The 13,835-nt window shown below is 50.8% G+C and overlaps 1 protein-coding gene and 2 long non-coding RNA genes across 3 annotated transcripts in view; 2 read left to right on the top strand and 1 right to left on the bottom strand.

The window, feature by feature from the left end:
- Positions 1-13,835, bottom strand: part of paqr7b (progestin and adipoQ receptor family member VII, b) — a 103,202-nt gene that overhangs the window by 39,743 nt on the left and 49,624 nt on the right. The gene's annotated exons all lie outside the window — the stretch shown is intronic.
- On the top strand, positions 7,697-8,062 carry LOC114829762. Its single transcript, XR_003777602.2, has 2 exons — positions 7,697-7,806; positions 7,919-8,062. It is a non-coding gene; the product is annotated as an uncharacterized LOC114829762 (long non-coding RNA).
- On the top strand, positions 8,421-12,906 carry LOC117593477. Its single transcript, XR_004574891.1, has 2 exons — positions 8,421-8,497; positions 12,763-12,906. It is a non-coding gene; the product is annotated as an uncharacterized LOC117593477 (long non-coding RNA).

Here is a 13,835-nt window from a genome sequence, read left to right as displayed (position 1 = left end):
AGGCAACAGGGACGGAGAAAATAGAGAAAGAAAATTAGCGGGAGTCAGAAGTTGCGCCGTAGGAAACCGAAGAGGAGGGAAGGAGATGGCAAAAAAGAGGGGATGAGGGTGAACACCAGACGGGGAAAAAAAGAAGGAAATATGATGACAATTATCTGGGTCTGGGCTTCACTTGGAATGGCGATACAGATTGCCAGAAGCCTCAGTGCGTGTTGTGCAGTGAAGTTCTATGGCAGCAGTTAAAACTAAACATCGGCAAAGACTGGATGCTGTTGAGAAGGAAAATAGGCTTAAACTGTCTTCCATTGCGCCAAACTTCGGAGAGCTTTGTGCCAAGATGCAAGCCCACCCGTCGTATTAATATGGGTAAGTATTTGATATTATTGGTACACATATAGGCCTACTAGGAATACTAACACATTCTCCAGCCTGTGTCTGTCACTTGTCCTCTTAAAAGTGTAAGCTTGTGCGTAGCTTTGTTGCATTACATTGAATCTTTGTTGATGTAGTTATTGTCATGCGTGTTCTAGTTATTTGAGCATGATTAAACATGAGTCCCCTCCTTGAACTGCCACCTTAACGTGGTGGAGGGGTTTGGATGCGGGCTCGTATGCGAGTGCCTGCTGGCCGGGCCTTTCCCCATGGGGCCCGGCCAGGCTCAGCCCTAACGAGCGACGTGGGGCCGCCTTCCCGTGGGCTCACCACCCACAGGAGAGACCATAAGGGGTCGGTGCAAAGAGGATCGGGCGGCAGTCGAAGGCGGGGGCCTAGACAACCCGATCCCTGGACACGGAAACTAGCTCTAGGGACGTGGAACGTCACCTCGCTGGCGGGGAAGGAGCCTGAGATCGTGCGTGAGGTTGAGAGGTTCCGACTAGAGGTAGTCGGGATCACCTCTACGCACGGCTTGGGCTCTGGAACCACACTCCTTGAGAGAGGATGGACTCTTCACCACTCTGGAGTTGCCCATGGTGAGAGGTGGCGGGCTGGTGTGGGTTTGCTTATAGCTCCCCAGCTCTGCCGTCATGTGTTGGAGTTTACCCCGGTGAATGAGAGGGTCGTTTCCCTGCGCCTACGGGTCGGGGATAGGACTCTCACTGTTGTTTGTGCCTACGGGCCGAACCGCAGTACAGAGTACCTGACCTTCTTGGAGTCTCTGGGAGGGGTGCTGGAAAATGCTCTGACTGGGAACTCTATCTCTCTACTGGGGGACTTCAACGCCCACGTGGGCAACGACAGTCATACCTGGAGGGGTGTGATTGGGAGGAACGGCCCCCCTGATCTGAACCCGAGCGGTGTTCAGTTATTGGACTTCTGTGCTAGTCACAGTTTGTCCATAACGAACACCATGTTCAAGCATAAGGGTGTCCATCAGTGCACATGGCACCAGGACACCCTAGGCCGCAGGTCGATGATCGACTTTGTTGTCGTTTCATCTGACCTGCGGCCGTATGTCTTGGACACTCGGGTGAAGAGAGGGGCGGAGCTGTCAACTGATCACCACCTGGTGGTGAGTTGGATCCGATGGCGGGGGAGGAAGCTGGACAGACTCGGCAGGCCCAAGCGTACTGTAAGGGTCTGCTGGGAACGTCTGGCCGAGTCTCCTGTCAGAGAGATCTTTAACTCCCACCTCCGGCAGAGCTTCAACTGGATGCCGAGGGAGGCTGGAGATAATGGGTCCGAGTGGACCATGTTCTCCACCGCCATTGTCGAAGCGGCCGCTCTGAGCTGTGGCCGCAAGGTCTCCGGTGCCTGTCGAGGCGGCAATCCCCGAACCCGGTGGTGGACACCGGAAGTAAGGGATGCCGTCAAGCTGAAGAATGAGTCCTATCAGGCCTGGTTGGCTTGTGGGACTCCTGAGGCGGCTGAATGGTACCGACAGGCCAAGCGGACTGCAGCCCGGGTGGTTGTGGAGGCAAAAACTCGGGCCTGGGAGGAGTTCGGTGAGGCCATGGAGAAGGACTATCGGCTGGCCTCGAAGAGATTCTGGCAAACCGTCCGGCGCCTCAGGAGAGGGAAACAGTGCCCTACCAACGCTGTTTATAGTAGAGGTGGGCAGCTGTTGACCTCAACTGGGGATGTCGTCGGGCAGTGGAAGGAGTACTTCGAGGATCTCCTCAATCCCGCAGTCATGTCTTCCATTGAGGAAGCAGAGGATGATGGGTCAAAGGTGGACTCGTCCATCACCCGGGCTGAAGTCACTGAGGTGGTCAAGAAACTCCTCGGTGGCAAGGCACCGGGGGTGGATGAGATCCGCCCTGAGTACCTCAAGTCTCTGGATGTTGTGGGGCTGTCTTGGTTGACACGCCTGTGCAACATCGCGTGGCGGTCGGGGACAGTGCCTCTGGGATGGCAGACCGGGGTGGTGGTCCCTCTTTTTAAGAAGGGGGACCGGAGGGTGTGTTCCAACTATAGGGGGATCACACTTCTCAGCCTCCCCGGGAAAGTCTATGCCAGGGTTCTGGAGAGGAGAATACGGCCGATAGTAGAACCTCGGATTCAGGAGGAACAGTGTGGTTTTCGTCCGGGCCATGGAACACTGGACCAGCTCTATACCCTCTACGGGGTGTTGGAGGGTTCATGGGAGTTTGCCCAACCAGTCCACATGTGTTTTGTGGATTTGGAGAAGGCATTCGACTGTGTCCCTCGTGGCGTCCTGTGGAGGGTGCTTCGGGAATATGGGGTCCTGGGTCCTTTGCTAAGGGCTGTCAGGTCCCTATACGACCGAAGCAGGAGCTTGGTCCGCATTGCCGGCAGTGAGTCAGATTTGTTCCCAGTGCATGTTGGACTCCGGGAGGGCTGCCCTTTGTCACCGGTTCTGTTCATAATTTTTATGGACAGAATTTCTAGGCGCAGCCAGGGGCCGGAGGGTGTCAGGTTTGGGGACCACAAGATTTCGTCTCTGCTCTTTGCGGATGATGTTGTCGTGTTGGCCCCTTCAAACCAGGACCTTCAGCATGCGCTGGGACGGTTTGCAGCCGAGTGTGAAGCGGTGGGGATGAGAATCAGTACCTCCAAATCCGAGGCCATGGTCCTCAGTCGGAAAAGAGTGGCTTGCCCACTTCAGGTTGGTGGAGAGTGCTTGCCTCAAGTGGAGGAGTTTAAGTATTTAGGGATCTTGTTCACGAGTGAGGGAAGGATGGAACGGGAGATTGACAGACGGATCGGTGCAGCTTCTGCAGTAATGCGGTCGATGTATCGGTCTGTCGTGGTGAAGAAAGAGCTGAGCCTCAAGGAGAAGCTCTGGATTTACCGGTCAATCTACGTTCCTACTCTCACCTATGGTCATGAGCTTTGGGTCATGACCGAAAGGACAAGATCCCGGATACAGGCGGCCTTTCTCCGCAGGGTGGCTGGGCGATCCCTTAGAGATAGGGTGAGAAGCTCGGTCACCCGGGAGGAGCTTGGAGTAGAGCCGCTGCTCCTCCACATCGAGAGGGGTCAGCTGAGGTGGCTTGGGCATCTGTTTCGGATGCCTCCGGAACGCCTTCCTGGGAAGGTGTTCCGGTCCCGTCCCACCGGGAGGAGACCCCGGGGAAGACCTAGGACATGCTGGAGGGACTATGTCTCCCGGCTGGCCTGGGAACGCCTCGGTGTCTCCCCGGAAGAGCTGGAGGGAAGTGTCTGGGGAGAGGGAAGTCTGGGCATCTGTGCTTAGACTGCTGCCCCCGCGACCCGGCCCCGGATGAAGCGGAAGAAGATGAATGAATGAATGAATAAACATGAGTCTTTATATGGCGATAAAACAAAGCTTTGTTGCATTTTTTTTTTGTTGAAGTGGGGATTGGGCGTAGGACATAGAAGGGGGTGCGCAGGAAAAACAGTTTGGGAAAAACAGTTTTGGGAAGACATGACATCTTTGTAACTCAGACCTCATTTGATAGAGAAATAACACACAATCCACAAGTGGTCGAAATCACATCCTGGACTTGTTTTGAGCTGTATTCCACACTCTTACAGTTTTGCAGAAAAGCCTTGATTGACTTGGGAAAACACATCAAATATGGGCAGTTTCCAAAACTGTCATAAAACCTTCCAATACCGTCGTCTGTGATGTAAATAGCCAGCCAATGTTCTCCGGGGTGATTAGTTGGGTGCGTATTAACAATCATCATTGATCTACCGGGTCCATTCGACCAACTACCCGGACAGGTCCACTGAGTCCTAGAATAAAATTGGCTCACCACGCCAGTCAACTCTCTGGTATTCATTTCTCATGTGTTCGGGTAATGTTTCCTAATAGTAGTCAACAATGAGTTGCCTCCGGTTGGACACTAATGGAATTAGAAATGTTATAAACGACCAAATTAATTGTGTGGGGTAGTGGTTGACTGAACCTCATCTCAAGTCAGGCATTTCCAGACTTAATCAGGGATAGGTGCTGACCGCATTCCTCATCCGGTGCACAGTTGAATGCATAAAGGGCATAGCCGTGTAAAAAGTCAGACTGGTCAATAACCATGGCCTGGTCCTTTAGGTGTTTTCCTGAAGCTAGGGCCAGCTGGTATAATTCAGGCACTGCTGACCCCGATGTATAATCTGGTTGGAATGCTTTTCTAGGAAATTTTTGACCGTCCATATACATAGCCATAAACTCCAAATTATAATGTTTGAAATTAAATTGATTGATTTTTGTATATCTTGTCAACTGTCATTGTCCACCAATCCAACGACAATACATTTTGGTAGGGGTCCTATAAATAGGTTTTCCTGGTTACAAACACTACTCCCCGCAGGTAAACTACACACCCTTTCAATCAGGTACTTTGCATTGGTTGAGAGTAGTGCTTGGGTGGGTCAGAGTTTCAGGGCTGGTGATACACTCATCTTCTTGACAAAGAGCGATGCTGATACTACAGTGGGGAGAACAAGTATTTGATACACTGCCGATTTTGCAGGTTTTCCCACTTAAAAAGCATGTAGAAGTCTGTAATTTTTATCATAGGTACACTTCAACTGTGAGAAACGGAATCTAAAAATAAAATCCAGAAAATCACCTTGTATGATTTTTAAGTAATTCATTTGCATTTTATTGCATGACATAAATATTTGATACATCAGAAAAGCAGAACTTAATATTTGGTACAAAAACCTTTGTTTGCAATTACAGAGATCATACGTTTCCTGTAGTTCTTGACCAGGTTTGCACACACTGCAGCAGGGATTTTGGCCCATTCCTCCATACAGACCTTCTCCAGATCGTTCAGGTTTCGGGGCTGTCGCTGCGCAATACAGACTTTGAGCTCCCTCCAAAGATTTTCTATTAGGTTCAGGGACTGGAGACTGGCTAGACCACTCCAGGACCTTGAGATGCTTCTTACGGAGCCACTCCTTAGTTGTCCCGGCAGTGTGTTTCGGGTCGTTGTTGTGCTGGAAGACACAGCCACGACCCATCTTCAATGCTCTTACTGAGGGAAGGAGGTTGTTGGCCAAAATCTTGCGATACATGGCCCCATCAATCCTCCCCTCAATATGGTGCAGTCGTCCTGTCCCCTTTGCAGAAAAGCATCCCCAAAGAATGATGTTTCCACCTCCATGCTTCACGGTTGGGATGGTGTTCTTGGGGTTGTACTCATCCTTCTTCTTCCTCCAAACACGGTGAGTGGAGTTTAGACCAAAAAGCTAAATTTTTGTCTCATCAGACCACATGACCTTCTCCCATTCCTCCTCTAGATCATCCAGATGGTCACTGGCAAACTTCAGACGGGCCTGGACATGAGCAGGGGGACCTTGCGTGCGCTACAGGATTTTAATCCATGACGGCGTAGTGTGTTACTAATGGTTTTCTTTGAGACTGTGGTCCCAGCTCTCTTCAGGTCATTGACCAGGTCCTGCCATGTAGTTCTGGGCTGATCCCTCATCTTCCTCATGATCATTGATGCCCCATGAGGTGAGATCTTGCATGGAGCCCCAGACTGAGGGAGATTGACCGTCATCTTGAACGTCTCCCATTTTTGAATAATTGCGCCAACAGTTGTTGCCTTCTCAACAAGCTGCTTGCCTATTATCATATAGCCCATCCCAGCCTTGTGCAGGTTTACAATTTTATCCCTGATGTCTTTATACAGCTCTCTGGTCTTGGCCATTGTGGAGAGGTTGGAGTCTGTTTATTGAGTGTGTGGACAGGTGTCTTTTATACAGGTAACGAGTTCAAACCGGTGCAGTTAATACAGGTAATGAGTGGAAAACAGGAGGGCTTCTTAAAGAAAAACAAAAATGTATATGTAAATACTTATGTCATGCAATGATTTTCTGGATTTTTGTTTTATATTCCGTTTCTCATAGTTGCATGGTTTTGTACTCTGTATGTTTGATCAATTACACATATACTAGAAACCTAGTCTCTCTCTCTGTCTCTCTCTCCAGCCTCCCTCGGGATCCAGTCGAAGCTCTGCCGGAGGTGGGAGTTAAAGATCTCTCTGACAGGAGACCCGTACCTTCCCCACAATGAACGAAACCAACTGATTTTGATCAGATTTTACTTCAATACAGATCTCATCCAACTGACTCTTGCTAAGAGGTACGTAGTGTGGCTTGATGTACTTCACTGTGACAACTTAGTTTTTTCCCCCTACAATATCTACAGTTCTTAACAGCAGGACATGACTGTCCCCAACTCTTTGATAATCAATTATATCTGTGTAGATGTGTAGGGTGTTAAACCCTGCCAGAATATCTGCAGGGAATGGGGCATACCACCATTCACTGTTCCAACTTTGCACTACATTTTTAACTAAAATGGGGCTTGCCTTTTAGAAACATTCTTTTTTTAAATTCCTTATACCCCACCCATGTGGTTTTATAAAAAAAATTATCTCTGCCACTAGTTTTCCTATGTCAGGGTAATAACCGGTGGTGAGTTCATATTTCCAAGTTTTGTTGTGTTTTGAATTATGTAGTTCAAAGGTATTTTCACCACATGTAAAAGTCTTCCCCGCATGCAGATATTGGAATTCTATCAAAGACACTTCCCAATCACCATCATCTTCCGCTTATCCGGGGCCGGGTCGCGGGGGCAGCAGTCTAAGCAGGGATGCCCAGACTTCCCTCTCCCCAGACACTTCCTCCAGCTCTTCCGGGGGGACACCGAGGCGTTCCCAGGCCAGCCGGGAGACATAGTCCCTCCAGCGTGTCCTAGTTCTTCCCCGGGGTCTACTCCCGGTGGGACAGGACCGGAACACCTTCCCAGGAAGGCGTTCCGGAGGCATCCGAAACAGATGCCCAAGCCACCTCAGCTGACCCTTCTCGATGTGGAGGAGCAGCGGCTCTACTCTGAGCTCCTCCCGGGTGACCGAGCTTCTCGCCCTATCTCTAAGGGATCGCCCAGCCACCCTGCGGAGAAAGCTCATTTCTGCCGCCTGTATCCGGGATCTTGTCCTTTCGGTCATGACCCAAAGCTCATGACCATAGGTGAGAGTAGGAACGTAGATTGACCGGTAAATCGAGAACTTTGCCTTGCGGCTCAGCTCTTTCTTCACCACGACAGACCCATACATCGACTGCATTACTGCAGAAGCTGCACCGATCCGTCTGTCAATCTACCGTTCCATCCTTCCCTCACTCGTGAACAAGACCCCTAGATTGTTACCGGTTGCTTCCCCTCCGCCCTGAGTCAGGTGGTTCGGTCCCTGTTTTGTTTTTCCACCTGGAGTGCTGGGGGTGTGTTCAGTAGGGCAAGGGGCGTGGCAGTCTTCACTGCAGAGCCATTCTTCGCAGCTGCACCTCATCCACATGATTCACTCCAGCAATATTTAAACCCGGGCTGATCACCTCTTCGGCGCCAGTTCGTTATCTACTACCCATGTGGTACTTGGCTCTCAGTTCTAGTTACTTGCTATTATCATCCGTGTGCTCCATTTTTTGCCTTTGTTCCCTGTGTTTGTACTTACCCTGTGTTTTTCTCCTGTTACCTGCTCAGACCTGCTGCTTCCTCTGCTGCGCCTACTAGCTCCTGGCCTCACCACCCAGCCTTCACCGTCAGCTCTCCCCCAGCTTCGGACCTGCCTACACTGTTTTCTCATACAACCCTGGCTCTCCATTAAAACCTTTATTTTTGAATCTACCTTACGTGGTCTGTGTGATTTCTCTGCGTTCTGGGTCAGACGTACTCTAACAGAACGAACTGGCCATGGACCCTGCAGAGGATTCACGTTTATCAGACGATGAAGGCATGTTTCGAGCCATCAAAAATCAGGGAGCTCTGTTAGGACAACACGACCAGTTGATCCACAAATTACTGGAGACCAACCAACAATTATGCCAGCAAGTTGCTCAGCTTTCTTCTCAAATTGCCACTCTGTTTCTTCCCAGTGCTCCTAGTTCTCCCCCCTCTCAATCAGCTTCCGTAGCCGTGGATGCTACACCACATGCCCGGGAACCCCCGGTGACGTCTCCCGAGCCGTTCTCTGGGGAATTGAACAAGTGCCGAGGATTTTTGCTTCAATGCGGTCTCGTCTTCCAACAAAGGCCGCTGTCTTTTGCCTCAGAAGCATCTAAGGTACACTACACACTGGGGTTACTCAGGGGAAAGGCACTAGTGTGGGCAGAAGCTATGTGTACCAATCAACACCTCTCCGGGTTAACCTTTTCTGAGTTTTCCACACGTTTACGTACCGTTTTCGACCACCCAGACCATGTCGGAAACGCGTCCAAGAGATTGTTGGACCTTAGACAGGGTACACGGAGCGTGGCTGAGTACTCTATTGACTTTTGGACATTAGCGGCTGATTCAAACTGGAACGACGAGGCACTACGGGGAGTGTTTACGCATGGACTTAATCACTCAGTTCAAGATGAGCTAGCTCTTCGCGATGAACCTAGCAACCTGCACGGTCTTGTTTCCTTGGCCATTAAGATTGACAACAGGATCCGAGAAAGGAGACGGGAGAAGAGCGGACACGCACCCGTTCCTACTAGGGTTTCCAGGGCACCAAGGCCCGGTTCATCACCCCCACACAGTGTTCCCTCGGCCGCACCCGTCTCCGCTGCAGGGGACGAAGAGGAACCCATGCAATTGGGCCGGGCTCGGCTATCCCCAGCCGAACGCGTACAACGCCGACAGGCAGGTGAGTGCCTGTACTGTGGCAACTCCTCCCATTTCCTTGCTGCCTGTCCTGTACGCCCAAAAGAGGAGGCTCGTTAGTGAGAGTGGGTACACTAGTGAGCCCCATCCCTGTAACCGAACCCACATCCCCTCGTATGTCACTCCCTGCCACACTCCAATTAGGTATGTTATCACTGCCGTTGACGGCCCTCATCGATTCGGGGGCGGAAGATAATTTCATTGACTTGAATTTGGCTAAACAGGCTGACATTCCCCTCGAATCACTCCCATCCCCTATCAAAGTCACAACCATTGACGATCAGTGTTTGACTACGGTTACCCACCAAACCATTCCAGTTACTCTCATTCTCTCCGGCAATCACAGAGAAGAAATCACCCTCAAAGTTGTGTCTGCCTCCGCATCTCCTCTCATTCTCGGTTTTCCTTGGCTAAAGTTACACAATCCTCACATAGACTGGCAACACAAAACCATCAGTAGTTGGAGCAGTTTTTGTCATTCCACTTGTCTCGGTTCGGCTATCCCTCCCAACGTGAAAACCCCGACTGCATCAGAGAACCTGCCCGATTTGTCCTCTGTCCCCAAGGATTATCTGGATCTAGCGGAAGTGTTTAGCAAGGTGAAAGCCACATCTCTGCCACCCCATAGACCCTATGACTGTGCGATTGAACTATTTCCAGGAGCCCCCTTGCCTGCCAGCCGACTCTACAACCTGTCCAGACCAGAGAGAGAGGCTATGGAGAAATACATCGGGGAGTCCCTGGCTGCAGGCATCGTTCGCCCCTCAACATCACCTGTAGGGGCGGGGTTCTTTTTCGTGGAGAAAAAGGACAAGACGCTACGCCCCTGTATTGATTTCCGTGGATTGAACAACATCACTGTAAAGAATAAATACCCTTTGCCACTGATCAATTCTGCTTTTGAACCACTGCAGGGTGCCACGGTCTTCTCCAAACTGGATCTGCGCAATGCCTATCATCTCGTCAGGATTCAGCAAGGAGATGAGTGGAAAACAGCTTTCAACACACCACTTGGACACTTTGAGTATTTGGTAATGCCCTTTGGTCTCATGAATGCACCAGCAGTATTCCAAGCTATGGTAAATGATGTTTTACGAGACATGTTAAATCGTTTTGTTTTCGTCTACCTGGACGATATACTGGTTTTCTCTAAGTCACTCACTGAACATGTCACACACGTCCGTCTAGTCCTGCAACGTCTGTTGGAAAACAAGCTTTTTGTTAAAGCTGAGAAGTGTGAGTTCCACCGTGAGTCTGTTCCCTTTCTTGGGTTCATCATTGAGAAGGGACAGGTTTCGGCAGACCCCAACAAGATTAAGGCAGTAACTGAATGGCCCGTTCCCCAGTCTCGCAAACATCTACAACGTTTCCTTGGTTTTGCAAATTTCTACAGGCGATTCGTCCAGGGCTTTAGTCAGGTAGTAGCTCCCCTCACAAAACTCAACTCACCTAAAGTTCCGTTTGTGTGGTCTCCTGAAGCTGACCAAGCCATGTGTACCCTAAAAGGACTGTTTTCCACCTCCCCGGTGCTCATCCACCCTGATTCTTCTTTACCTTTTGTTGTGGAAGTGGATGCCTCGGACTCAGGTGTTGGAGCGGTGCTGTCGCAACGCTCCCCCACGGACCAAAAACTCCACCCTTGTGCTTTTTTTTCTAGGAAGTTGTCTCCAGCCGAGAGGCATTATGATGTCGGTAACCGTGAATTGTTGGCCGTCAAACTGGCGCTAGAGGAATGGCGGCATTGGCTGGAGGGGGCGGAGCAGCCTTTTATAGTATGGACCGACCACAAGAACCTGGCCTTTGCTCAGTCTGCAAAGAGTCTCAACTCCCGCCAAGCCAGATGGTCTCTCTTCTTCAGCAGGTTCAACTTTACTCTTACTTACCGTCCTGGTTCTCGCAATGTTAAACCTGATGCCTTGTCCCGCCAGTTCTCCATCTCTGAGGAGTCCAGCGTACCGGAGTCCATCCTGCCCCCTACCTGCGTAGTGGCCAGAGTTCGCTGGGAGATTGAGTCTCTGGTCAAGGCTGCCCAAGACTCAGACCCCGGACCAGCCGACGGGCCGCCTGGCCAGCTCTATGTCCCTGTATCCGTGCGGTCTGAAGTGTTGCAGTGGGTCCATTCATCCCGTTTCGCCTGCCATCCAGGGAGGCAGCGTACCCTTACGTTGTTAAAAAGGCATTTCTGGTGGCCATCAGCAGCAGCTGATGTCCGAGCTTTCGTGGCAGCCTGTACCACCTGTGCCCGAGGGAAAGCATCCCACCAGTCTCCCTCGGGTCTGCTACAACCTCTGACGGTTCCAAGTCGTCCTTGGTCCCACATAGCCCTGGACTTTGTCACTGGTCTCCCCGTGTCCGAAGGTAATGATACAATACTCACGATTGTGGACAGGTTCTCTAAATCTGCTCACTATGTTGCATTACCAAAACTACCGACTGCCAGTGAGGCAGCGGACCTCTTAGTCTTACATGTATTCCGTCCCCATGGAATACCTGTGGACATTGTTTCGGACAGGGGCCCACAATTCGTTTCTCAAGTCTGGAAGGATTTTTGTTCTGCTCTTGGGGCTACTGTGAGTCTCTCCTCAGGATTCCACCCGCAAACTAACGGCCAGACCGAAAGAGCAAATCAGGACCTGGAAGCGTCTCTTCGCTGCGTGGTGGCTCAGCATCCATCCTCCTGGGCTAAACATCTTCCCTGGATCGAGTACGCCCACAATTCCCTGACCACCTCTGCTACCGGTCTGTCCCCTTTCGAGGCTTCTTTGGGGTATCAACCTCCTCTGTTCCCTGAGCAAGAAAAGGAATTGGCTGTCCCCTCGGTCCAGGAGAACTTACGTCGGTGTCGTCAAGTGTGGAGCGACGCCCGGGATGCGTTGCTCTGGACTACGGAGCAGAACAAGAGGTCGGCGGACCGTCGCAGGACCCCGGCTCCCCAGTACCAGCCTGGGCAGGAGGTGTGGCTGTCCTCCAGGAACATTCCCCTGCAGACTGACTCACGCAAGCTTGCACCCCGGTATCTGGGCCCATTCGTCATTGACTCGATTATTAATCCCTCCGCTGTGCGGCTGAAGTTGCCGCGGGCTATGAGGTGTCATCCCACCTTCCATGTCTCGCACCTAAAACCGGTCTCTTCCAGTCCCTTGTGCCCGCCTTCTGGACGTTTGGCGGCGTGGTAGGGGGCTCCAGTATCTGGTCGACTGGGAGGGCTATGGGCCGGAGGAGCGCTCCTGGATCTCCAGGAGTCTTATCTTGGATCTGCAGCTGGTGAGGGACTTCCATCGTGCTCACCCTGGCAAGCCGGGGCCTGGAAGGACGCCAGGAGGTGTCCGTTGAGGGGGGGGTCCTGTTACGGGTTGCTTCCCCTCCGCCCTGAGTCAGGTGGTTCGGTCCCTGTTTTGTTTTTCCACCTGGAGTGCTGGGGGTGTGTTCAGTAGGGCAAGGGGCGTGGCAGTCTTCACTGCAGAGCCATTCTTCGCAGCTGCACCTCATCCACATGATTCACTCCAGCAATATTTAAACCCGGGCTGATCACCTCTTCGGCGCCAGTTCGTTATCTACTACCCATGTGATACTTGGCTCTCAGTTCTAGTTACTTGCTATTATCATCCGTGTGCTCCATTTTTTGCCTTTGTTCCCTGTGTTTGTACTTACCCTGTGTTTTTCTCCTGTTACCTGCTCAGACCTGCTGCTTCCTCTGCTGCGCCTACTAGCTCCTGGCCTCACCACCCAGCCTTCACCGTCAGCTCTCCCCCAGCTTCGGACCTGCCTACACTGTTTTCTCATACAACCCTGGCTCTCCATTAAAACCTTTATTTTTGAATCTACCTTACGTGGTCTGTGTGATTTCTCTGCGTTCTGGGTCAGACGTACTCTAACATAGATACTTAAACTCCTCCACTTGAGGCAGGCACTCTCGCCGTCACCCATGCTGATTGCAGTCAATCAAGCGAGTTGAGACAAGAATGTCTTCTCTGACTCGGATGGTCCATTTCACATCCGATGCATGCTTTGTAGAGAATAGCCCCAACAACGTTTTCCAGGATCATACCCAATGTTGCTTTGATGATATTTAAAACCTGTGGTGCAAGGTGTTTGTCCATTTTGTGGTAACTCTTGTCAACATTTGACAGGTATGATAGATTAAGAGGTCCTATTTGAGCCGATCAAGCCAATGGTTGTTTCTTGGTGGGAAAGATGGTTGTATCGAGGAGTCAGGGTCCGGGACAGCATAGTCAGGTCCTCAGCCTTGGGTTCTTCTAACTCCAGTGGGTTGTATTCCTGAGAAATTTTTTACTGGCAAACAGTACGCAGTCGTAGTCACACTCTAATTGCTGACATTTTCCACAAATAGCTCCAATCTAACAGAATCATATTTCTGCAGTCCTTCGATGACTTTAAACAACACATCTACCGTATTTTGTGTGCCCTGTTTTGGCTCCAAATAAAACTTTTTGAAAGGTGCTCCATAAACTAGCACTAAAGGTAATTTGATCAGTCAAACCCTGTTGAAACACCTTGCCTTCGGACTATTCATAAAATGTGACTTCTGGTATCTCTGGGTTGAAAATGTATCCACCAGTTCACCTGTCTTCCAACTTCCACTCCTGTGTCAACATATCATGGTGTAGTTGATGAATCCATGCTAAACTGAATCGGTTTCTTTGGGGGTGGCATCTTCATCGTGTCATCACCACCCAAATTAATTATCTTGCCGAATTGCTGTGCAGCTGTTAAGCTGTTAACCTTCACCTGT

The sequence above is a fragment of the Esox lucius genome, chromosome 20 (genome assembly GCF_011004845.1).
Source record: "Esox lucius isolate fEsoLuc1 chromosome 20, fEsoLuc1.pri, whole genome shotgun sequence".
NCBI lineage: Eukaryota > Metazoa > Chordata > Actinopteri > Esociformes > Esocidae > Esox > Esox lucius.
Note: the sequence above shows the minus strand (reverse complement) of the source record. Positions and strands in the feature narration are given on the sequence as shown.